This window comes from Rhinatrema bivittatum, chromosome 4 (assembly GCF_901001135.1).
Source record: "Rhinatrema bivittatum chromosome 4, aRhiBiv1.1, whole genome shotgun sequence".
Taxonomy (NCBI): domain Eukaryota; kingdom Metazoa; phylum Chordata; class Amphibia; order Gymnophiona; family Rhinatrematidae; genus Rhinatrema; species Rhinatrema bivittatum.
The window spans coordinates 203,347,993-203,374,042 of NC_042618.1; the positions used below are offsets into that span (position 1 = coordinate 203,347,993).

The 26,050-nt window shown below is 46.0% G+C and overlaps 1 protein-coding gene and 1 long non-coding RNA gene across 14 annotated transcripts in view; one reads left to right on the forward strand and one right to left on the reverse strand.

The window, feature by feature from the left end:
• Positions 1 to 26,050, reverse strand: part of DCAF1 (DDB1 and CUL4 associated factor 1) — a 466,661-nt gene that overhangs the window by 435,068 nt on the left and 5,543 nt on the right. For 9 of the 13 annotated variants that reach the window (XM_029599562.1, XM_029599554.1, XM_029599548.1 and 6 more), the window contains exon 1: positions 3,965 to 4,107. The exons of 1 other annotated variant lie outside the window; for it this stretch is intronic. The gene's annotated coding sequence lies outside the window, so the exon portion shown is untranslated. Of the gene's footprint in view, positions 1 to 3,911; positions 4,108 to 26,050 lie in introns of those variants that run through there. 3 more of the 13 variants (XM_029599558.1, XM_029599549.1, XM_029599552.1) reach the window with 3 other exon arrangements.
• Positions 4,139 to 22,608, forward strand: LOC115090449. The gene is made up of 2 exons (XR_003856398.1): positions 4,139 to 4,370; positions 21,159 to 22,608. It is a non-coding gene; the product is annotated as an uncharacterized LOC115090449 (long non-coding RNA).

Below are 26,050 nucleotides of genomic sequence, written 5' to 3' on the forward strand. Positions count from 1 at the left end.
TTGTTCTGGTGGAGCACCGGAACGATTGCTCCCAGATCTAGGAGTCGATGCAAAGTGTGTTTGACCACTTGTCAGCATACCCGCACGGGGATATCAGAACCATGGGCTGGGATGACATGCAAAATCTAAAGTGTAACCGTGTCTTATTGCTGAAAGAACCCGCTGGTCCGATGTGATTGTGGCCCATTCCTCGTAAAACAGAGACAATCTGCCCCCTACCTTCGGTAACGAGGAATGGACCGGCCGGACATCATTGCGCAGGCTTCCCACCTGAAGATGTCTGGGTGACCCCAGGTCTTCCGAAAAGCCTACCACGCGAAGGCTGGGACCAAGACTGCTGACGTGACAGAGTAGGCCGAAAGGATGAAGTGGCTGTATGAGCCGGTCGAGACTTACGAGCCCCTCGAAATCGTGTTCGTGTCGAGAAGGATCCCCGGGATCGCGTTCTGTCCTCTGGTAGCCGGTGAACCTTATTCTCGCCCAGGGACCGGATCATATCCTCTAGCTCTTTCCCAAAGAGTAGTTTCCCCTTAAAAGGCAACGACCCCAAACAAGATTTAGAGGCTCTGTCCGCCACCCAATTTCGCAACCATAACAGCCTGCGTGCCGACACTACCGATACCATGGAGCGAGCTGAAGTGCGCAGAAGATCATGAAGGGCATCAGCACTATAGGCCACTACCGCTTCAAGGCGGCCTGCCTGCCGAACTTCTTCTTTGGAAAGGTCCACATTGGCCAACAATTGTTGGACCCAGCGAAGTCCCGCTCTCAGGGCAAAATTGCTACACATCGCCACCCGAACCCCTAGAGCGGAGACTTCAAAGATCTTCATAAATTGCACCTCTAACTTTCGATCCTGAAGGTCTTTAAGAGCTGTGGCTCCCGTAACTGGAATAGTGGTCCTCTTCGTCACTGCAGAAACCGCAGCATCCACCTTCGGAACCCGAAGCATATCCAATTCATCCTCCGGCAGAGGATAAAGTTTATCCATAGACTTCGTGACCTTCAACCCCAGGTCTGGGGTATCCCATTCACGAAAAAGAAGGTCCGAGGCTGAAAAATGAAAAGGAAAGGCTGTAGGAGGACCACTCAGGCCCAACACACTGGGTCCATTGACCCAAACGAGTCTCTTCTGGTGGCGCAGCAATCCCCCAACTCTTCCAGGATTGCAGGGATTAAGGGACCCAGCTCATCTCTACGGAACAGGCGAACCACCTTAGGATCGTCGCCCTCTGCGACCTGACTCTGCCGCGTAGGTCCATGCGGCTGGTCGCCAACAACTTCCACCCCCCCCCCCCCCCCTCGGGGGCAGGGTACGCTCACCCTGATCTTCCGGCTCTGGGGATTCTGTATCTGAGTCCGTATCCGCCCGGGGTGGTATAGCCCTCAACAGACATTGAGCCTTGGCCGACAAGCCCGGGTCCGGCGACTGAATTCGCCCCTTTGGGGGGGGGGGGGGGGGGGAGGTGCCTCGGAGCCCCCCTTAGAACCATGCCGCTTTGAAGCCTTGCGAGCCTGTAGCCGATGCTGCCGGAACGCCCCTCGGAGCTATCTGCTGCGGGGAGAGGGGGGGCGGTAAATCACCATCCCCCACCGCGATCGGAGCTGCCAGAGATGCGGCCCCCAAAATGGCGGCGTTTCCCGCGCTTCCCTGCAGCGATCTGTGCGAGGAGGCAGGCAGCTCCCCGATGGCGATAGTCATCGAGTTGCGCCTCACAAGCACCCCCCTGACTGCCCGCGATGTCCCCTCACCTCCAGAGATGCAGGCCGAACAAAGGCCCTCCCGCGAGAGGCGAGTGCATTCTGCCCCACAAACGCCGCACGCCGGACCGCCCCGATCAAAACAAGCCGAAAACGGAGGAGGAAAGGGAAAGGAACCGCACCCCCGAAAACGGATCGCTGCAGCAACAAAGATACAGAGACCCGCCAGAAAAAAAAAAAAAAAAAAGAGACCCTTTTTTTTTTTTTTTACACAGAAAAGTGCCTGCTAACCTGCTCCGCTGTCCAGCAACAGGTCCTGAAGCGGTCTGGTTGAGGTGAGTGATCCGGGCTCCCCAGTATCACCCCAAGCTGGGCTGCCCAACAGGCAAAGGTAGGGCCCTTGACCCTTAGCCACAGCAGCCTGCAGAACCAGGGGGGATGGTCCCCTCAGGACCTGCAAACCCCCTGGGAGGCTAAGACCTGAAGCCGTTCGCACTCCTGGAAGACTTCACTTTTTTTTTTTTTTATAAAACAAAACTTAATTCAGCTAAACCAAACACTAAGAACTAATTCTATCCCTTCTTTAAGTTCTTTTTAAATCAAGTCAGACTGTGAGTGGTGCCCCCGGACCATCTGCTGGAGACAGAGTAATACTGACTGACTGTGGGTGGCACCCTGGTAATATGGCAGAGCCAGTCAAATCTTGCTCTGTCTCCATCTGCTGGTGCGGAGGCAAAACCCAGGAGTCTGGACTGATCCGGTACGTACAGGGAACTACTTTTACTAGGTTATTTCATTGGTTTAACATTTTATTTTTTTACTGTGCTAATACAATACACCTGCCACTTACAGCATTTATAGGGCTCTGTATATGCTCACCATTATAAAAAATCTGCAGAAAATAAAGGTATCAATCAACATAGGAAGAAAAATAATGTATCCATGGTGGGGGGGGGGAGGTGTCAATGAGATCTTATGTTTCACCCCAAGTGATGGAAATCTCTCTCAAGCTTAAATGGTCCCTGCCAACAAAAATTAGTGGCCCAAATTAGTTTTTATGGTTGACACTAGCCAAAAGATTTCTAGCAATACACCTGTAATCATACAACCATTTACAAATTAAAACAGATAGCCAAATCAATTATTTGCACTACTAATTTACAAAAGTGAGCTGTTCTATAGCATACGGAGATATTTTGGATATCCAAGACTATTTGCATTGCTCCCCTAACCCAATCTGTGACTAATTTAATGATTCTGTATCTAATTTTCAAGACTCTGAAAGATCCAACTTAACAGTCATACAAGACATACTTTCCTATCAATGTGAGCATAAATAGCAGGCATACAGTTTTGTTTTTTTACAGTAAAAATACTTAGGTTAACCCTGAATGTATAATTAAAAAGTAACAGGGGACATTTTTATAATTAAAATCCTGTTTAGATAGTGTACATATGTCTTAAAATAAAAACTGAATTATGTTTAAAAATGAGGGTAGTATTCTACCTCTTATTTTTCAGTAAATGGCCCTATGATATTCCAGTACTGCGAGCCCTATGCTGCAAAACAGTAATATAGAAATTGATTCTCAGCTCAGTCCAATTTTTTTTTTATTTTTATTCTGCTTCTTCAGAGTGCTTAAAGCGGCTACCAATAATCATAAAAAATTTCAAGAGGCCAACTTCCAATTCCCTTCTCTATTGAAAAAAATCGTTTCTCCCCATATACCTGAACTACAAAATTCACCTATACATACATAGTCATATCCTAAAGCCGCAGATGCCAAGTACCTATTAAACACTGCAAACCCGCTGACATCTGCTGGCAGACAGTGGTATCACTGTCCCCCTTCCGGCAGCCAAAGACTCCAGAAGTCAGTGACCACCTGGTTAATAAGAATAGCAGCTTGTCTGCCTTACAACAGGAAGGCCAGCACAATTTTTGTATCATCTAGACACGATGTTAAGTGTATTACTGTAGGACTGAGAAGAAATCCCAGGACTGCCCTCACACTCCGGCGAGAAGACCGGAGACGCGGGAACCCGCACATCCCAGAGCAATAGAAGATCCGGTGTCTCTGAACCCCGCAGTGACTGTCAGCCGCGAGTCTGTTGCCAGGTTCCAACGCCTTCAGCCTGCCCCACGCGGCCTGCGGGCGGCCCCTCCACCTCCTTCCCCGACCCGCTAGGTGAAAAAAAGGCCTGCCTACACCTCGAACCCTCGGCCGCTCCTCCTGGTCACCGACCTCCCTGCAGCAGGTACCTGCCCGTCTCCCACCGCCACCAGACGACCCCCGTCCTCGCTCGCTGCCTCTCCGGTCCCGCTCCCTCGCTCTCACACACTTCTATTGCTATGGCGGGCACACACTTTAAGCGTCACGCGCCGCCGATTGATGTCAGCGCGCTAGGAGACTGCCAGCAAAGGAAGAGCGCGAGACGGACAAAAGTAAGAACCATAGAGGGCGCCGGCCAAAGAGAATAGACTGCTGGGAAATGTAGTCCCATATAAGAGACCCTGACGGACGCTCTGGTTTTACATGAACACTGGGAGTTGAACGCTGGTGAGATGGAAGTGGCATCCTGCTTAATTCCTGAGCGAATGAGGATTATTTTACAGGTGCATCTAGTGGATTATGCTTACCTAACGTTTTAGGCGAAGCACGAACAGCGTATGTATAGTAAAAGACGTAATGAAATCTGAGCATTATATCTTATAATGCCATTGTGGATATAAAGCATGTTGACTGGATTTTTTTCTTCTAGGAGATATATTGTGAGGAAGTTGTATTCAAATGCATTTTACGGGGTTAATGAGATTGGTACGGTAAAACGAAAAATAAAAGTCGTTTAATCAAAATATACTGTCATGGGCACCTGCCATTCACTCACAAAAGAGACTACTTTTACTAGTAGCAGTAGTATTCACAACGAGACCTTCGCCTTGCAAGCTTCGCTCAGAAAAGTCCTTCTTTCGGGCCCGGATTTGGGAACAGACAACTGCCTCCTGTACCACAGCAACGCTCCAGCACCTATGTTTCTATCCGGGCCTGCCTCTCAGCCGCTTAACCTGAAGCGGAGGCCTCCTGCTCTCATGGCAGCGGCAGCAACTTGAAAAAAAAAATTTTGGTGTGTGGTCTGCAGCTGCTCGTCGCACGTTCAAGGCTCTCCTCGCTGCACGGGTTTCCATAGTAACAGGAAACATATATGGGAGGAGGTGGTGGGGCCACCGCATGGCCTTGAGTGTGCAATAGGCAGCTGCAGACCCAGCGCTGAATGTATTTTAAATTGCTACTGGAGGATTTGGCCACCGCTACTTTAGGTAAACAGCAAGGAGTAGGATACCCCACCCTAACTCTGCATCTCAAGAGAGGGGACCGGGGGCGCCAGAAATGTAGAGGGAGAGGAAACTAGGGCAATAGGCTACTACCTTAATACCCCTCTTTACCAGAATATATAGGCCGACAACAGAAAACGGGAAGAAGTTATCTGTCCCCACCTATTGGTGAGTGAACATAATCCCACTTATCTGGATTAGTCTGGTAGGACTCCAGTAAAAAATTAACCATTAAATTTAAATTTCACCATATTTGGACATCTACCTTAACCATTCATGTTGCTTTGACTCAATTAAGGGAATATTTGCTTCCAAAATCTAGTCAAGAAATGTATTAAGTTAGCCTTTTTTGTTAAACTTTTTATTTAGGTGCATTCAGCTGGACTAACATGGCAACTATATTACTAGTTTATCAAGTTAATGTGTAATGGCTACAGTCCTCATAAATTACCATTTATGTGACATTTTATTGTGCATACTGAGTACAGGTTTCTTTTAAATAAACTTCAAGGAAGCATTGCTCAACTTTCTTTTTGTTTACAGGCGTTTAAAGGAGAAGTTCAAACTAATCACTTCTGTTAGGAAAGACAGAAGCAATGTGTGTGAAATCAAACTACAGATATGTTTCCTGCTTTCATGTTTTTCTATAACATTTTAATATATGATAAAAACAAAATGTAGTTTATTTACGGTTGGCAGCTAAGATAATGCCAGCAAAACCAGCTACTGGACCAAGGCACACTTCTAAGGGAGCATGGAAATCACCTCAGAAATTCTTAATGGGGGGAGGGACCATTTGGTATCATCACAGGAGAGCGGGCAAATTTTATCCTTAATTCTCCTATATTTTAAAATGAAGCAATCCCCAGTGGGGAAATGCATGTTCATCATCTGCTGGAGACAGAGAATACTGGCAGGCTGATGTAACTGCAGGCATGAATATACTATGATGTCAGTTTATTCTGTCTACATCTGGTAGGAATGCATAATCCACTTGTTCTGGATTCATCTGACTGGATGCTAAGACATATTTTCTTTCTGTTTGCCAATTCTCTGCTCTCTTCACTTAAAATCCTCCATAACTTTTGTAACATCACTTATTAGCCACAGTCCATTTCTCATTTTATACATTCAGGCTACTGCAGAATGTTAATTTATTCTGAAGTCCAAAATATGGTACAATAAAAACTCTGTACCTATGGGGAAAAGGTGGTGTCCTTTAATATGCTGATTATCTGAAAACCCTTTGCTTCCTACTCCAGCCCCTCCCCACTGTTCTGGCCATAGACCACACACACTGGTATTCTGCCCGGGGGCTCTAACCTGGGGGCTAATCTCACCAGGGTCTACATTGGGAGTTACCTGAGTGGTTTATCACCTGCATGCACACTCTTCTAGAGTCTAGACAACAGAGTGTAGGGAAAGGGAAGAGAGGGTGAGACAGGTTTGAACAGAACACAGAGCAAGTCAGTGAAGAGCTATTCTGCTCTCTAATCCAGCCCCTCCCTTCCTGTTATTTCCTACTCCCACCCCTGTCCCTTGCACAGAACAAGAGGGGAGGGGGAGGAGGCTTGAGTGGATAGAGCAGAAAGCAGATTTCAGAAAAACTACTCTTCTTCCCAATCCAACACCTCCCCTCCTGTCATTTCCCGAACAAGCCTTTCCCAAACCTAACTGAAGCACCACGACAACTATTGAGAGACCCTCGGCACTATGTAAATAATTGCTCATCCTACTGTTAAGCTACTCTAGCATGTCGTCTTCTTCCCCCAGTTCTAGCACCCTTGTTTTATTGTAACTTTTTTTTGCTCCTCTTCACTTGTTAAATGTTCAAGCCGTTTACACCCCTTGTTAATTGTAAACCAGCATGATGTGATTGTATCATGAATGCCGGTATAGAAAAGCTCTAAATAAATAAATAAAATAAATTCCCCATTACTGATAGTGATGACTGGATGAAATTCTTTTGACAGAGCATTCTGGAAGGCAATGAGCTGGATAATGGAGCTTTTACTGTATATGTGCAGCCAATTAGCATTATGTCCTGGGACAAAATACCCAGAAAAAATCCCATTCTGAGCTTTTCGTACCATCTTTTTGCATGGTAAATCGAAAGTGATATTTTTAAAGGACTATGTCCACCATCTGTAATTGTGTTATAGTAGATAACAAGATAATTGAGCAATTAAGCTAAATAGATATTCTGTTTCCAAGATTTTTGGGTAACACCTCATTATAAAATTTTTTTAAAAAACCCTAATCTGGACAGGCCCAGCTTTGGACATAGGCAACTGCCTCTGGCACTAATTATTTTTTTTTTTTTTTTTATAGGTGCCGGAGTGTTGTTGCCACCAATGATTGCCTAAATCCAGGCCTATTGCCTCTTATGATAACTGCCCTACCTCTTTGCCATGGCTGAAGGCCCAGCAGAAGCAGTGGTAAGCAGATCCACAAAATTCAGCATGGAGCCTCCTGCAACATTTACGCACTTGCTGGCTTTGTGACACTCTGCCTCCTGCTCTCACACATGCGAGGGTGCGAAGTGGGATGTCACATGGTCAGTGAAAGCACTAGAGTTGCAGAAGGCCCCATGCTGAATTTTGTGGATGTGCTATGCTTGCTGCTGCTTCTATTGTGGAGCCTGTAGCTGTGGCATTGAGGTGGTGGTGGGGGAACAGTGGGAGTAATTGCCCCATGTGGGAGGAGAGGTGTTAGACAGCTGATGCAGCAAATCCCTCCTCCCCCATTACCTATAGGTGCTGGCAATTTAAATCCAACCCTGAATTTGAAGTGAGCCTTGTTTCCCACTGGTATTGCACCTCAGTATAAGCCATTCAGACATGTCACATTTTGCTTTTCTCTCTTAGTCTTATTCCCTTTGAATTGTAAATATGCAGCAGACAAGTCAAACAGTAACAATGCCACTATTTAGTGAGATGTCATTATTTTTATTGGCATCACTGGAAAAGTACATAATTTTATAAAATGTTTTTATAAAGCTTTTGTAAATTGCTGCAAGGTAGCGGGTGCAGGAAGCTGAGCACGGCGGAGATGGCATGAGCCTTTTTCCCCCCACAGCCGGAGACAGTCTTTCTGCTCAGCCAGTTCGACTGAGCTCCAGTAAGTTAAAAAAAAAAAATACAGAGACTTAACAGGAGGTTTTTATGTTATACAGTGTTTCCTCCTCACCTAGACTCTGTGTTCAGCATGCCAGTCTGACAGAGCAGAAGGAATGTGGGAGGTCAAGGGACGCGGGCAGCCTGTGGGTTGAGCAGCCTCCTTAGGCTAGGACCCGCTCCGAGGCTTTTCACTGCGTGCAGCGTGGTAGGCCGCAACAGCTTTTGCGTGCTTTCTAAGGCTGCCCTCTATAGGATTGTCAGTCCGACAAAGGTGTCTCGCTGTGCGTCCATTTTTTGGGCACACAGTGGGGCCTTCTAGTCTGTGCGTCCAAGTTAAGCAACACGTAGTGGCCACTCACTTACCTATGCGCACAAGTGGTACTGTTTGCTTAAGTTTTTTGTGCACTTAGTTTTTGGCCGCCTAGGTAAGCATCAGTTGTCAGGACTAGGCAGACCAGAAGGGATAGTGAAACTCCCTTCTGTAGATGATCCACCTGCAGCCACCGCTGCATTTGGGAGAAGACCTCCAACTGTGGGATTATGACTGAACGCCTCTAAATCAGAACCCCCCCCCCCCCCCTAAACGGAACGATACCGCAGCACCACAGAGCCTCGTTGGTCTATTCGGGAGTAGCTTAGATGAATCCAGAACAAGTAGGATGCACCCGACTGGACACTAAGAAATAAGAAATTACCACTTACCTGATAATTTCCTTTTCTTTAGGATAGTCAGATAAATCCAGCTTCCCTCCCTTTGCTGCCGTATGATTGCATAATGATCCTCCTGTGTGCCTACATTTACAGAGCTTACTGGTAAGTGTTACTCCAGTCCCTAGACTAGTGTTATTACATTCTTGTCTAAGCTCACTTTTGCTTGTTGGCTGAGTGCTTCAATGGTTATCTGTTATTAATCAAGTTTTGTGCTACTCTCTCCACAGTTGCTTTTGAAGAGAATACTGGCAGGCTGATGTCACTGCAGGGGTATATATTGTGATGTCAGTTTGCTCAGTCTCCATCTGCTGGTAGGAATACATAACCCGCTTGTTCTGGATTCATCTGACTGTCCTAAAGAAAAGGAAATTATCAGGTAAGTAATAACTTCTCATTCTGGTAGCTGTTTTGGATTTTGGAAAAGATGGATTGTTTGTAAATTGTGAAACAATTTATTGAACCAGTATGAGACTAAAGATGTCATGGTTGGTCCAATAAAAAAAAAATACAAAGTGAGAACAGGAGAGAGTTGCAGGGACAATGAGAAGTTGCACAAGTGGGAGAGTGCTGAAGAAATGAAGGGAGAGGGAAGTGAAGAGCCGTCAAGAGAGAGGACAAAGAATGTCTCCCCTCATCACAAAATAAACAAGACAATACATATTTTTTACTCTTCTTGCCACAAATGTCCATCATGCCTAAATGGAGCAAAGTCTTTGTGTTCCTGGAGAGCATACTGAATTGGCCACTGAAAAGGAAGAGGACTGCTGCATGCAGCTGCCTTGACCTCCACCTCCCCTCTCCAAGCAGTCCCTGTAGCCTGAGCCAGACCAGGGGGTCTGACAGGCCAAAGACAGGAGCAATAGGCTGCTGCAGAGCCCATCCCATGGTGGTCAAAAAAGAGAGTGGGAATTCTCGTGTGTGTGAGAGAGACAGAGAGAGCCTGCATGTGGTTATGAGAGAGAGAACGAGCCTGCACATCTGTGAGAGCTTACGTGTATGAAAGAGGGAGATAGCCTGTTTTGGGTTTTTTTTTTGTCAAAATACTTTTTATTAACAGGAAAAGTGGTGCAGCAAATTCAATTCGGACCACAAGATGTAAGCCATAAAACCGAAATGAGTAGGAAGGCACACAGTACCATCAGCCCCTGACTTTTCAATTTTCTCCCCCAAACCCATCCACCTCCCCTTCCTTGGAAGACCAGAGCATTGTGAATCCATTAAGGCACAGTCCATCTTGTAAGGTCTTGGGAAATGCATCAAAGCATTTGGCCCAGCAGGCACAGTAGATACTGTCCGGTTGTCGCCTGCCAGCCAGAAAGTCCAACCTTTCCAGTTGTGCTAAATAAGTCATTCTGCCAAACCAGGCAGCCACCGAAGGTACAGTCAACGGCTCCGTCCAAACAGCCAAGATAGTCCGACAGGCCAGCATGATAGCCACTCGTTCAAATTTAGCCTTCGATGGACTCCCAGGCTGGGGCCTAGGCAATATGCTGGACAACAGTATACGGCCCGTAGCGTCGAGGCACTCCAACACAAACTCTGACTACTTCTAGAACAGTCGCCCAGAAAGGTCTCAGCAAGGGGCAGTCAAACAGCCGGTATAGCAATGAGCCATCTTGCACTTAATACAGAGGGATGACGTAGCCAGCCACATTCTACACCGCCGAACATCGTCATAATAAAGGCAGTGCAAGATTTTAAACTGTACTTCCCGGAGGCCGAGGTCAGGTAGCGTCCTGTGAAGAGCCTTAAAACAAGCTGAGATCTGTTGCGTAGTAAGAGTAGAGTGCAAAGCTATAGACCAGCGGGCTGCCAAGCGGGCGGTGTGGTCAATGGTACGAAGCTGCTGTCCGAGCTTTTTCCAGCCTGTAATAGTGTTCGCTAAGCAGGCTGTATCAAAGAGAGTCGTTGCAAATTTCATTTCAGCCTCCAGTGTGGTGGTTGTCCAGGCAAAAGATTGCAAGTAGTGACGTGCTTGGAGGAAAGCATAAAACTGTTTCATGGGCACTTGAAAGGTGCGCACCAGAGTGGCAAAGTCCAGCAAAAGACGAGACTCAGGATCAAACAAATGAAAAGCAAACATTACCCCTTTATCTGCCCATGATTGAAATACAGGTCTGTTGTCTTGGCCAGGCAAAAATTCCGGGTTGCACACAAAGGGGAGAAGCAGAGACCTAACCCCGGACATGTTGCTCAGCCGGCGTACCCATCACCAGGCCTTTATACACGGGTATAATAATGCGTGGGGGTAGTGCACAGTTTGGCGTTGCCGTGCACTAACCTGAAGGAGGCTCAAAGGGGACCTCGGGGCCGTCATGCGAGTCAACATCCCTGCATCACAATAATGATAGGACCCTGTGAGCCATTCGCCCTCAAACTGGAGTTGGCAGGTTACATTATAAAGCCGGAAATCCGGTACGTTAAGCCTTCCTTGCTCCCTAGTGTGCTCCAGTACTGTGTATGCAAGGCGTGCACGGCGCCCCTGCCACAGGAAACGCTGTTTACCAGAGTGCAGGCGTCTGACATCACCCACTGTCAACCAGCAGGGAACCATATGTAGCAAGTAGAGGATTTTAGGGACCAACACCATCTTTAGTAGGGTGCACCGCCCGAACAGTGAGAGCGGCAGTGGGTGCCAAAGAGCCAATTGGGACTGGAGTCGGGCAATACAGGGGGAAATGTTTAAGGCATATAAATGCTTCAAATCATGTGGAATCCAGACCCCGAGATACTTGATTTTACCAGGAGCTCACCTAAAGGGGAAGGGTCCACCCCACATATCCAGGAGACTGGCATATAAGGCCATAGCCTTCGATTTATTATAATTAATTTTAAGACCCGCCACCAGGTGAAATTGGTCAAAGAGGGTAATAATAGCGGACATACTGGTGCGTGGCCTACCCATGAAAAGTAAGATGTCATCAGCAAACAATGCTGTCTTTAGTGGGTGGCCATCTACACTAATCCCACTAATAGTCCGCTCCTTTCTGAGGCAAATAGCCAGAGGCTCCAAGGCCAGCACGAATAATAAGGGTGAAAGGGGGCAACCTTGGCGGATCCCACAGTGTATAGAAAAGGTCCCCGTAGGCAGACCATTAAGCAAGATAGTGGCGTTCGGGTTACTGGAAATAATGCACAACCACTGTAGATATATACCCATAAAACCATACTTCTGCAACATCCAAAACACATACTCCTAGGACAGAGAGTCAAATGCCTTTTCGGCGTCTAGGCTCAGGATCAGTGCTTCCATGTCTACTTGGTAGCTTAACGCCGCTAACAGGCGGCGGACATTCCGCACCCCCTGGCGGCCCACCACAAACCCAGTTTGGTCCTCGTGAATATGGGAGATAGCCTGTTTGTATGTGTCTGCATGTGTATGAGAGAGAGAGCCTGAGTGTGTATGGCGGGGGGAGAGCCTGTGTGTGTGTGAGAGCATGGGCATGTGTGAGAGGGAGAGAAGAGCTATGTATATGGAGGGAAAGAGGCTATGTGTGAGGGAGAGAGAGTGTATACGAGTGGGGAGAGGAAGTGTGTGTGTGTGTGTGTGTGTGTGAGAGCATGCAAGAGAGTGTATGAGAGTATGACCGTGTGTGTGTGTGTGAGAGAGAGAGGATAAAGTTTGTATGGTTCTCCTTCCCCCAAATTCACAACAGTCCCATAGGCCAATGCAGTAATCTGGGTATTAAGAAACTATGCGCTAGTTTTCAGCGCACATTTTAACACCCAGATTAATTTTTTTTAAAACTCCTGATGCATTAGCATTCCATTAGTTTATTGCATCGGGAATTTAAAAAAGAAGTGTGTGCATTTGGCATAGGCTGAACGCTCATCTTATCTCTGGAAGGAGGGGGAGGCATTCCTGACAGGCTGTGCCACTTACCCAGATAAGTACTCATTTATCTGGCGATCTGGTGTGGAAAGAGTGGATGCTGAGAAGAGGTAGGAAAGGGAAAGGGAGGGGTTGCTACATGCTGCAGAAGGGCTGGCAGCAAGTAAGAACTTTACATAATGTGACGGTACTGGGTCTGGAGGGCATGCACTGAGTGAGCACTTGAGCTGCAGCACAACAGCAGAATGGGTGCTTCCTTGTATCTGAGAAAGAGTGACTGTATGTTTTTGCCTCTGTGGCAAGAGAGACTGACTCTGTGTGTCTATGAGAGAGTTGGCCTTTTCTTCTGGGTGAGGGAGCATCAATCCCTCTCCCCCATCCTTCCTTTCCCCCTCCCTCCCCCCAGCTTGTGAAACACACAGTAGCTCTCTGCCTCTGTAAATCTGGTTTTGTGGCTCCCGATATGTGAAAGGTTGCTCACTTCTGGCATATAATTTGTTTTAGTTAAAATTCTCCTGAGTTTCAACAGCTAACTCTGTTAACTGCCCCCCTACTATACCATCACCACCACCCTTTTTTTCAATTTTCCAGAAGAGGTTTGTTATTTTTAAATTGCCTGTGAGTGAGTTTCAACCGGGGCAAGATGGCCACTGAGGAATGAACGGCAAACACTGAGCAGATCAAATATTTTCTTCTTTGATTACTTTTCCTGAATTTATTTTCCTCTTTTTCAATTGTGTGGTACACCATGCCACACACAAAACATAAAGCAAAGATCAAAGAAATTACCTCTACTCCCATACTGACCTTGAAACAGCCCCGGATTAAAGAAGCCTTTGCCAGATCAGTGCAGTCTATGCCAGAGGGAGGGGCCATTGGGGGAGTCAGCGGAGAGCAGACGCTGAGCCCCCTGGCCGTTGAAACATCGTTAAGCCCTGGCACACCAATTACTCCAGAACCACTGCTTGGGAGTTTGAAACCCGAGTTGACTACAGCAGCTCTCCTGGAAGGAAAATCGGCTTTGTTTGGAGGTTGGGCATCCAGAGAGGAGTGCCGATCGTGCATGGCCCTCGGTGAGCCCAGGATTAGTGGGCTCCAGGAGCCAAGCCATCGAAGCACAGATCAAGCGGGAGAAGGAGTCGAACCCTCGGAGGAAGGAGTGCGGGAAGGAGATATACATGTGGTATGTGAAGCTTCCAAATTTAACTCCTCTAAAGTGAATTTACAAGAAATTTTAAAGGCCATTTCATCAATGGAGAAATCGATATCATCTCTGACCCTAATGGTGAAAGAAAGTATCATGAAAATCAGATTACAGAAAAAGAATTGAGAAAATTGAAACAGAAATGGTTGGATTAGAAAAGAAAGTCGATGAGATGCAAAAAGTTGAAGGTAATTTTGATGAAATCTGAAAGTTTTCAAATGATAAAGATGGAAAACCTTGAAAACCACCTAAGGAGAAATAATTTTAAATTTCCCTCACCGTGAACTCTTCGAGTTACCTTCAAAATATTCTAAAAATACCTGAGCAGGAAATACCAACCATTGTTAAAATGTATTATCTGCCTCAAGTTGAACGGGGGAAAAATCAAGAACAAGATCAAAAGGGAGAAGTATCATTTGATTTGACGTCCATCTTGGAAAAATCTCATGAACTGGTTGTGGAAGAGAGAGCTACGTTGTTCGTTCAGTTCGCTACTTCATCTGATAGAGACTTGATTCTGAGAACTTTTTTCCACAATCTAAAAAATGTTATGGTTATGTGATAAAGATATTTCCCGATATAACGAAGATTACCCAAATAAAGAGGAAGAAATTTCTAGCAATGAGAGAAGTTCAGGCGAGAGGAGCTAAGGTTATGCTCTGATTTCCATGCTATTGCATTGTTATATATCAAAATTCTAGATATATTTTTAGGGAACCTGAACAGCTATGGGTATATCTTGATTCCCACTCTAACTAGCCTTTGAGGGAGGATTGGTATTAAGAGTAAATAACACTGGTTAATGCTGAAGCTAATGTTGCGGTCTCCACCGCTTCCCCCTTGCTAGCTGTGTTCAGGGCTCACCTCCGGGGCCGGGAACGCCGCCTCCGCGGCTCTGCTGAGCATGCTGGGCGTCCGCCATTGCTGGGCCGTCTCGCTGCCGCCCCGCGCGCTATGGACGTACGCTCACCAGAAGCCTGTCCCCGCCTGAGCTAACCATGCCACGCCCCAAGCCCGATATAACCAGCGTCCCGCAGTCCTCTCATTGCCTTGCAATGAGGGTCGCTACCGTGAGTAGTTCTTAGTTGCACTTCCGTTGTCCTGCCTCAGCTACCGACCTCTGCTCGTTCCTGACTCTGCTTCTGCCTGCCGCCAGCCACCGACCTCTGCTCGTTCCTGACTCTGCTTCTGCCTGCCGCCAGCCACCGACCTCTGCTCGTTCCTGACTCGACCTCTGTCTGCCACAGCTGCCTCGCTCGTGGACATTGCCTCCTGCAGGCCTGGACTGGAACCTCTGCCAGACTGTCTTGGACCCGGATACCTTCTACTCTCTGCCAGGCTCTGGCCTACTCGCTGCTGGCTCCCAGCTTGCACCCTGCAAGCCCCAGCCCAGACATTACTGACTCTGATCCTGCTTCCGCTTGCCCTGTGCTCCCTGGCCTATTGGCTCTTGCTACTGGACTCTGTGCTCACCCTTGCCCGGGCCTTACCAGAGAGACTATCACTGTGCAGAAAAGTCCCAAGGGACTGGGACCCTACGGGCTCCTCCTGGGGGTCCTGGTTCCCGGGTGAAGAGCTTAGCTGCACTCCCAAGTCCCGAGGTTCTGGGACCCTATGGGCTCCTCCTGGGGGGTTCCCACTTCCCGGGTGAAGATCCCTACGTGTCTCTTAAGTCCCAAGGCTCCAGGACCCTACGGGCTCCTCCTGGGGGGTTCCTGGTTCCCGGGCGAACTCCTGTGCTTGTGGCTCCGCCTCCCGAGCTACTCTACCCAGGGTGGTTCGGCTCAAGGGTCCACTCTCGAGCCGCGGCTCCCAGGCCGCAACAGCTAATGATTATACATTGTTATTGATTTTCCTGTAATACTACTTAATTACATCTTGCCTCTCTGATTTCCTATAAAGATGACGTATAGAGGGGGGAACATGTTCCTTTGATTTAAATGGTTGTCTTATGTAAAATCTGAACTATATTGTCACTTTCTGAACTTTTGTTCTGTAAACTTTTTTTTGAAAAATTCAATAAATCATTTAAAAAAAAAAGTGCCTGTGAGAATATGAATCTTACTAGGAACTTCTCTCCACGGGAATCATTGACTGTTTTCAGAACAGCCCCGTAAAAAGTAGCTAGTGACTACACCTTACTCCATCTTTATGTGCTTAGAGAACTACTGTGGACATTGTGCTTGGAGGCTGCTATAAGTTTACTAATATTCATTTGAAATTCTCTTGTTGAATTGCTTAATTTATGCTGGTTATTTATTTTTCTATTATTATCTGTTTAAATTTCTGGTGAATTTCAGTAGCTATTGAGTTTAACTGGAGTGGAGGAGTAGGTCTGGTGTTAAGAATAGCGGGCTGCAAACCAGGGAAGCCAGCTTTCAAATCCCTCTACTTCTTGTGACCTTGGGCAAGTAGCTTCACTCTCCATTGCCTCAGGTACAAACCTGGACCCAGATTCATTATTTATTATTATTTATTATTTTTATTATACCGAGTTTCATGATAAGAATCACATCAACCCGGTTTACAATTAACATGTGTGTGGAGGCAGGGAGTAACATAGTGATAAACATTTCCCAATTCAACATTAAATATAGTGTGAAACTTAAAAAATATTAAAACAATAATTAGGACGTGAGAAAGTTACAAAAAACAGGGAATAATAACTAGGACCAGAAAGGGGGAGGGAATTAAAAAAGAGAATATTTACATTTCAGCCAACTGTTTCCAAATTAATAAATATGTATAATGTTATAAGCAAAAGATGTGTTGATGGGTTGAAGTGTGGAGAATTTAATCCAGTTCTGGGAAAGCTTTTTTAAAAAGCCAAGTTTTTAGTCTTTTCCTGAAAGTATGAACGCATGGTTCTTGTCTTAAGTCCGGTGGGATAGAGTTCCAAAGGGTTGGACCTGCTGATGAGAGAGCTCTAGAACTGTAGGATTTATGTTGGAAGGTTTTAGCATGTGGAACCTGAAGTGATTCTTTGTAGTGTTCCCTGATGGGTCTGGCGGATGTGTGTTTTTTAAAAGGGATTTGTAGGTCGAGTTGAGTGTATTGGTGGATGTTCTTGTAGATCATCATGATGGTTTTATAAATAATTCTGAAGTGGATCGGTAACCAATGAAGGTCTTTGAGGATGGGAGAGATGTGTTCGATTTTCCTGGAGTTTGTAAGGATTCTGGCTGCTGTGTTCTGGACCATCTGCAGAGGCTTGGTGTAGGAAGCTGGGAGGCCTAGTAGTAGAGAATTGCAATAATCTAATTTGGAGAAGATTATTGCTTGCAGGATTGATCTAAAGTCATGTGCGTGGAATAGAGGTTTTATTCTTTTCAGAATATGTAATTTGTGGAAGCAGTCTTTGGTAGTTCGGTTAATGAATGGTTTGAGGTTGAGACGGTTATCTAAGATGGCTCCTAGATCTCTTACATGGGTGGTTTGAAGGAGGGTTGGTGGCTTTGAAAGAGTGTTGTTTTCAGGAGCTATTAGGAGATATTCCGTTTTCGACGCATTAAGGACTAAGTTTAGGCTGTTTAGGAGGTGTTTGATTTCTAATAAGCAGCTGTCCCAATATTCCATTGATTTCGAGATTGATTCTTTTATAGGGATCACAATTTGTACGTCGTCAGCGAAGAGGAAGTGTTTCAGGCTTAATTTTGTGAGTAGTTGACAAAGTGGTAGAAGGTATATATTAAATAGAGTAGGTGAAAGCGATGAACCTTGTGGCACCCCTCTGGTGGAGGGGTGATATTGGGATTCTGAATTGTGAATTTTGACCCTATATCTTCTGTTTTCCAGGAAGGTTTTGAACCATGTTAGTGCAGTACCTGTCACCCCAATATTTGCCAGCTGTTTTAGAAGAAGGTAATGGTTGACGGTGTCGAAGGCCGCCGAGAAGTCTAGGAGGATTAGTAAAAATGCTTTGCCTTTATCGATTCCGGAGAGGAGGAAGTCTGAGAGAGAAAGAAGTAGAGTTTCTGTGCTAGCCGCTTTTCTAAAACCATATTGGTTTGGAGACAGAATGTTGTGGTCTTCCAAGTAGTTGGAAAGTTGAGTGTTCACCAATTTTTCCATTATTTTAGCTATGAATGGAAGGTTAGAAATGGGGCGGAAGTTGTTGGGATCATTTGGATTTAGATTCGGTTTTTTTAGTAGGGGTTTAATTGAAGCTGATTTTAGTTCATCTGGGTAGATACCCTGGGTCAAGGAACAGTTTATAATTTCAGCAAGGGATTTTGATATAGTATCAGGAATGAGAAGTAGCATTTTGGAAGGAATTTGATCAAAAGGGTGTGATGAAGGTTTCATTTTCTTGAGCACTGATTGTAACTCTGAGATCGTGATGTGTTCAAATGCGTTGAGTTGGATATTTTTGTTTGGGAGATGGTATGTATTATCTTGCGAACTAGTGGTTAGTGACAACTGATTGAAGAGGTCAGAGATTTTTTTACTGAAATGAAGAGCCAGTTCGTCTGCTTTGGTCTGAGCGAGTTCGGGAGGTTTATCTGGAGTGATAGGTTTAGTGAGATTGGAAACGAAGGCGAATAGAGCTTTAGAGTCAAAGATAAGGTGATGAACCTGACGGGCGTAGTAGTCTCTTTTTGTTTTTTGTGTACTGCTTTTGTATTGGTGGAGCGTGCGTTTGTAGTCTGAGAGTGAGGCCTGTGAAGGGGCTTTGCGCCATTTTCTTTCTTTCTGCCTGAGTAGTTGCTTGAGCTTTCGCAGTTCATCATTAAACCAGGGTTGTCTTTTGGATGCCTTTGAAGAGTGTTTTTTGGAGGTCAGTGGGCAAAGAGTGTTTGCTACTGATTTTGTTATTTTGGACCATGTTTGAAGAGCTGAGTTAGGTGTGGAAACATCGATGGATGGTAGTTCTAGGGCTAGATGTTTGCTGAGGATTTCGGGTTTACATGATTTTCTATAAATAAAAGTGGGTCTTGAGTCAGGCTTAACATCTGGTTGTTGTAGGGAAAAGCTGGTGGAGATTAAGGAGTGGTCTGACCATGGGACTTGTTGACAATCAGGTTGATTTGATTGAGAAATGCCACTGTTTGTGAAGTATAGGTCAAGAGTGTGTCCTGCTTTGTGAGTGGGTTTGTTGATTTGTTGTTTGAAACCCATTGCTGACATTGCGGTGAGGAAGGCTTTGCAGTTCGTTGAAAGGGGAACTTTGTCAACATGTAAGTTGAAGTCGCCCAAGATTATTGCTGGGGAGTCTAGGTTTAGGTGTAGTGTTATGGTTTCTAGAATAGGAGAGGTGTCTGACTCTAGCAGGCCTGGCGGGGCGAAGACAAGAAGGATTTGGAGATTTTCTGATTTGAATAATCCTAGTTCTAATTTGGTATTTGTGTTGATAGGATAGAGTGAGAACCTCAGGGATTTTTTGGCAGCTAGGAAGATACCCCCGCCTCTTTTTTTTTGTCTTGGGATAGAGAAGAAGTCATATATCTGTGTTGGTAGTTGGTTAATAAGTGCGATGTCAGTGGGTTTGAGCCATGTTTCTGTTATGGCGCAAAAATCCGGTGTTGAGTCCAGCAGTAAGTCGTTAAGTATTAAAGTTTTGTTGGTAAGTGATTGTGCGTTGAATAGAAAGATGGTAAATAAGGTGAGACCTAGAAACTGAGTGGTAGGGGAAATCATGATTGGGATCAGAGATTTGTAGGTGTGTGGGCGGTAGAGCATTGTCTGTTGCGTGAAGGCTTGTTATAGATACCAGGGGAATGGCTGTATGAATGCTGGTAGTGGTTGGATAAGAGTTGGATGGGTGCTATAGTTTGCAGGTTTGGTGCTGGTTGAAAGATGTTTTAGGATGGCTGGGTGCAGGTTGGCTGGGTGCTGGTTGAGGTTGGCTGTTATATAGCAATTCATCAAATTGCTATAAATTTAGCGAAAATAGCGCTTGCGCTAAAAAATAAAAAAGGTGGGGCGTGGTTAAGAATTTTTCAGCTTGCCGCTTCGCATAAGAAAATGTCACCCACCTTATAACTTAGAAACCCTGAAAGGCAATTTAGAAGAAAAACTAACAAAATTAGATTACACCAACTGCTGCTCTGCTACAACAGCATGGATGCAAACAACCAAAAGTCTATTGAAAAGATTTAAAATAAATAATGTACGCGGCGTTGTCGGCGTATTGTGTCAATGCATCACTTCAGCGTGTGCCATGTCATTTTACGTGGCTAGCATAAATTAGTGGGTGGTGCGTTATTTTTTCAGTTTATTCTGGCTTCCTGCAGCTGCCTCTTTGAGGGTGTGGCAGGAGTTTGGAGAGAGGAGGTAGGTAGATAGTGATGGTGGCTAGTTGAAAGTTCTTTAGAGTGATTACTGAGTGAGTTGTCTTGTTTTCTCTTGTCTTCTTTGTTGGAGTGAAAGTTTTTGTTAGTCTAATCTGTCTCTTTTGGTGTGGAGAACTGGGGGTGGTGGAGTGAGGAGTGGTGGTGTTTGTGGTAAGGAGGATGGAACGTGAGATGTAGGGAGAGAGGAAGGCAGGAGCAGAGGATGCAGGAAGATGGGGGCAGGAGGGAAGGGATAGGAGGAGACGGAAAGGGGATAGGCAGGTGAGGATGGAGGGAGGAGGACATCAGGTTAGGGATGGGCAGAGGGTAAAGGAATTGGCAGGGTAGGGGCAGTAAAGGGGGAGGAAGGGAGGGGAGTGGAGAGAGTGAGGAAAGAGAGGACACATCTCCAGAAGCGGAAATGGCACCCCCTTCTGGCAGCCAGGCAACAGAATACCCTCATCTTAGGCCTATCACGTTCAGCATCCAGGATAATGAGGGGGGGGGGGGGTCCTGGACCATTATGCCATGCTGTTTGGCAACTGGGCAGCCAAGAGCCAGATCTGGCAAAACAAAGCCCAGGGCATCTACAGGCCAAATGGAGTATAATGAACCAGTGAGCAGGTGGCCCATGGGTATCGGGACATGAAGGCGCAGCTGAAAGCCAAGGTGGTGGCCAGAAATAAATATTAAGGTGGACCAGAGGAGGAGCCCCTCATCCCATTGTCTTGACCCCCATGAAGGAGTGCCTCATGCAAAGGCTGGGACAGGATGTCTTCAAGGGCATGGCTGAGCAGCTGGACACCACCCGAGCCGCAGCCAGTAAATTAATTTCACTTATAAATGGGCAAGCAGCAACAGGTGTATACATCATTTGGAATAAGATGCTCACAATGCTAAGAAGCAAAGTGCACCTCTGATGCCAAATGAAAAAAGGACGCTTGCTGCCATTAGTGCTTATGTCTTAAGTTTTTTGTTTCCACAGCTCTCGCCCACAAAGGAGCCAGTCCCACCCAAGAAGGCCCATGGACCAGCAGTGCAGCATCCCTTTTGCACCGGCCCTTACTGATGGATGCCCACACCCAGGTGATGCTACAACCCCTGGGTTCACCAACCCCACTCAATGTGTCCCTCAACCTCTTTGGCTTCATGGAGGAACAGAGCCTTGAGTGGGAGCCTATAGACTTGTCACAACCTCAAGCCAACACACCACAGTGCTAGCCTAAAGCACCACGCCCTGGGCAGGAGCTGCCCAGAAGCCCCGTCATGCCACATTTGGAGACCCAAATTCCTGCACTCCACACCACCATCCCAGCACCAGCACCAACAACATCTCCTGCCACTAACAGAGAGGAGTCCATGCACGAGTAGCTGGACCAGCTCGAAAGAAGGCATGAGGAACACCTCCAACAAATACGGGCAGAGTTAGTGCACCTCAGATGGGCTGTCAAGGCAGAACCAGATCCTGCAAGATCAAACAGTTGCAAATACACAGAATGTTACGACGCTGGCCGCAGCAGTGAATAATATGACAAATGTGCTGACGCAGATCCTGCAAAGGATGCCTGAGCAGCCATCAGAGACTTCCCCAGCATCACTAGAGTCCACACCCCGCAACAGTCCCCAAACTGACAGATGCCCAAGGGGCAGGCTCCCAAAAGAGATGTCCCCTCCCCAAGTGGCAAGCCTTGACAGGGCAAGGGACCATAAAGGATCCAAGGTTGTGGCATCGAATGGCAAATAAGAGTTGTACCAACATTCCTGAGTGGGCCCTGTAGAGTTCCTGTGCCAGCTAGGTGGAAGAAGCCTGCTGTGCCCATCCTCCATACAGAGTTTCTGTGCCAGCAAGCAGAAGGGATGGTCTACTTTCAGCCATTGTGGTCCTAAAGCCTAACTCTAAAGCCCTCCTCAATGCTCTGCCTGTATTCCATCTTCCTTGATGCAGCCTCCAATGACAGTCCAGCTACTGCCTCTTCTCATGGCTCAGCTCATGCTACTGCTGCCTCCATGCTGTGCTCTTTGGTCCTGGTCCTGCTGCTTTCACTTGAATTCTGCTGCCTTGCCCATTAGGCTGTCCCCTTGAGTGCACTCTTTCAACATGGACTGTCTGGGGCCTTTTCCTAGCCATCACACAGCAGGGCTGCTATCTGCTCCAATATTAGAACTGTACTGTAGCTATTGTGGGTGCCACTTTGGCTTTCTATGGTCTTTGTTGTAATCATGATTGTGCTAAAAGGATAAGATGTTAAGTCTGTATATGTAATGATGCCATTTCAAACAATGTATGTACAAGGTCTACACAGAATGTGCTGTGGTACAATGTTTTGTGTTTGCTATCTTGTCCTTGCAGATTGTGATTACCTAAGACATTGACTCGATTTCAAACAGTGGCCTACATGTCTTCCCTAATAAAATGGTCACTGGTTTGAAAAATACACTTGCTGGTTGGCTCCTTTCATTGTGGGGTTTTTTTGTGTACGGGGTTCACTAGGTTCAAGGTTTGCCCTCCACATGAACTTGAATGCTAGAATGCCCTGGCACATTCCAAGTAGCCACTTATCTAGCAGGCAAGACCATATGGGCTAGGCCATACAACTAAACGGTCAGTATATGCTCCTAAGGAAGATAGCAAAAGGTAAAGAAGAAGTTTATTACTGAGGACCTTCAGTATTGCCTCTTGTTGCCTTCTTCACACTGCATACTCTTAGTTAACGCCTGCTTACATGGGCCTGATTATAAGATGGACAGTTACTAGCTGCCCAACACAATATATTGTGTACATGTAGAGCTTGTGTGGTGGTAAGGGGAAGTTAGTCTTGTGTGATGATGACTTTCTTCATCCCCCTCCCTTGTGTCATGAGTCAAAGGCTATCTGTACCCAACCATTTTTACCTTTCACAGTAAACCAAATATGATGTCTACTTGCTGAGTTGGAACTGAGTGTCAGCTGTTGTGTGACAACTAGGGAGCAGGAGTGAGGGAGTCACTAATTGACAGTAATTCCTTCTAGTCTTTCCACAGAGTTGGTCTCTTTTAACAAGACCCATCCTCTATATCCAGGTCATTTTGTCCTTTAGTTAACCAGGCAATATCTCATCCAATGTCCCGTAAAGAGGAATGTGATGATAAGGGTAATCTCTTCCCTTATTAAAGTTGTATTTAACTTTCCTTTGGTATCTAAGAAAGATCTTATCCATTTCAGCTAACCAATAGTCCTTTGGATCTCATGGGGTGAGGCAGCTTCAGAATCTTCTTCTTTTTTTTTTTTAATTTATTATTTATTAAATTATAATATTTTTTACAATGAAATCATCCAGGAATAAAAGAAATTTCACATACCGTAAACATGGAATTATCCACATATCCATAAATTTCAATATACTTAACCCACATCTAGAGGTGAGGGAGAAAGGACCTGTTTATTAGTGTCTGTTAGCTTATTTACAGCCACATTTAACCCCTCTAACTAATTAAACAGTAATTAATCGCTAAGTCTTGTTCCTTAGATAATGATCTAACTGTAATGGATCCAGGAACACAAATTTATTATTCTGATATGTTATTAAACACTTGCATGGAAATTTAAGAAAGAAACTGGCACCTATATCTAGAGCTCTTTGTTTATAAGAAAGAAAATGATTCCACTGTTCTTGGGTAGCTCTGGAAACATCCGGAAGGATATGGATATTTTGTTCACAAAAAGCCAATTGTTTGTTCTGAAAATATTAAAAAAAAAAATCTTTATCTTGTTTCAATGAAATCGATACCAGCAAAGTAGCTCTAGTTAAGACATTATCAATAGAATCTTCAAGAAATGTAGAGATGCCAGGACTCTCTAAAACATCCATCCCCCCTTCCTGAACAGTGATTGTTTTCTTATTAGGAAGGTAATACATTTTTGATAGAACTGGAATCTTATCTTCTTCAAAAGATAACACTTCACAAATATATTTCCTAAATAAATCTCTAGATAGATGAAAGTAACCTAGAGATAGGAAAATTTAAGAAACACAAGTTACATGATCTCATTTCATTTTCCAATGCCTCAATCTGATTATGAAGAAAAAGATTGGATGTACAGGCAACTTGCCAAGGAGCAAACTGGGCGTTAAATACAGAAATAGAGGTCTCCACATTATTTATCCTAATATCCTGCTCTTCAAACTTAGCTCTTGTTTCACTTGAAAAAGAATAGATCTGAGACATTGAACTAGTCATCTTTTTGTCAACCTTAGCAACCAATCTCCATACATCTAGAAGTATAACATTTTCTGGCTCTATAATTCCCTCAACTAATTCACTCATAGAGGGTATTATCGAGGGAAGTGGTATCACAGATGAAATACTTTCCTTTACCACTGACAATGTAGAGGTTGGTCCCGAGTGCTTCTCCACCCTGGAGCTCCCTTCCCCCAAAGAGGAAAGAGGGTTTACTCTTGGTGTGTCCATACTCGCCCTAGCCAAAGTTAGATCGTCCAATTGTGATGCTACAGGTTGAAGGGGTGGTTGAGAGGGCCCAGGACTCAGTGATATCCCAGAGGGTGACTTAACCCCTGTGCAGTTCCTCATGGATGACTCACCCATGCGTACAACGTGGTCATCCATCGGCCCATGCCATGCTGATAGGGAGGGTATGGGAAAGGAAGTCCAGGTTTTCAATTTTCTTTTCTTCCCCATTTCTCAACCAGGGGCGCATCCCTTTGGCGTGCAGCTGCGTGCCGCAGGGCCCTGGATTTGTAGGTGTTCCGGGCGCCTCCCGATGACGCCAGGGCCTCCAAAGGGTAAGGCCTCTCCCTCTGGCACCAACGCGAGCGGCGTTCTGCTCAAGGGTCCTCCCGGCACACAAGTCCTTCCTTCCTACCTAGCTTCAGAATCTTCTTTGTCCTTATAAATCAAACAGATGATCCCCTTAGCCTTTGTTGAAGGATCAACAGGTTCCAAGGGTGCTTCCTGCACATTCTACAAGGGCTTGGGCTTCCCTTAAAGCAAAGTCTACAACGCCCGCTCCAGAGGACATCTGTAAGGCTATGGACTAGATGACAAGACAAGGGAGATATTGCTTTGGGACAGGCATTCTCTGAGCAGCCCCATCCCGTTCTGGATTGGTGAAGCAGGATGAAAAGGAAAGTGAAATTTGGTCTTAGCTATTAATTTCCTTAGCTTCAGTCCTGTTACACTAATCCAGGACCCTCCTAGGAAATCAGGGCCTGCACTGATATCCTTGGCAGAAATTGTCAATTTTGCCTTTGAGGTGCACCCAAGGCTGCTGTGTCTGCTATTTATTTTCCCTGTGGCACTGCATGGGATACAGTTCCTGTGGAACAGACTTTTCTATCTAAGCAGGACAAATAAGGGAGTTTCCTCTATCCCTACTATTCAGGGGCATTATTAGCAGCGGGCAAATGTGGCCCATGCCCCAGTCCAAACATCAGTGCCTAAAATCTCAGTTGCACCTTTCACTGGTGCTAACGACGCCCCTACTTCAAGGCTGCAGCAGCATCAGCCAGGCCCTTGTGGGTAGAGGAAACAGCATCGGTATCTGCCAGGCCCTCGTGGAAAGAGGAAGCAATATCAGTGTCAGCCCACCCGAGCAAGGAAAGTAAAAGCCTGCAGTGTCGATGGGGCAAGGCGACGCAAAGAGAAGACTACTGCATTAGCAGAGGCCTGCGGCTGAAGAAAGACGGCTGTTGCTGCCTGCACCTTGCACATTCTGTGAGAGACAGCGTGTATGCGTGTATGCTATCGGAGACAGCATGTGTATGTGAGAGACAGAGAGCATTGTATACAGGGCCGGTGCAAGGGTAGTGGGTGCCCTAGGCGACTTCTGCCTTATGCCCGCCCACCCCCTGGTGTTCGCGTTGCCCCCACCGGTCTCAA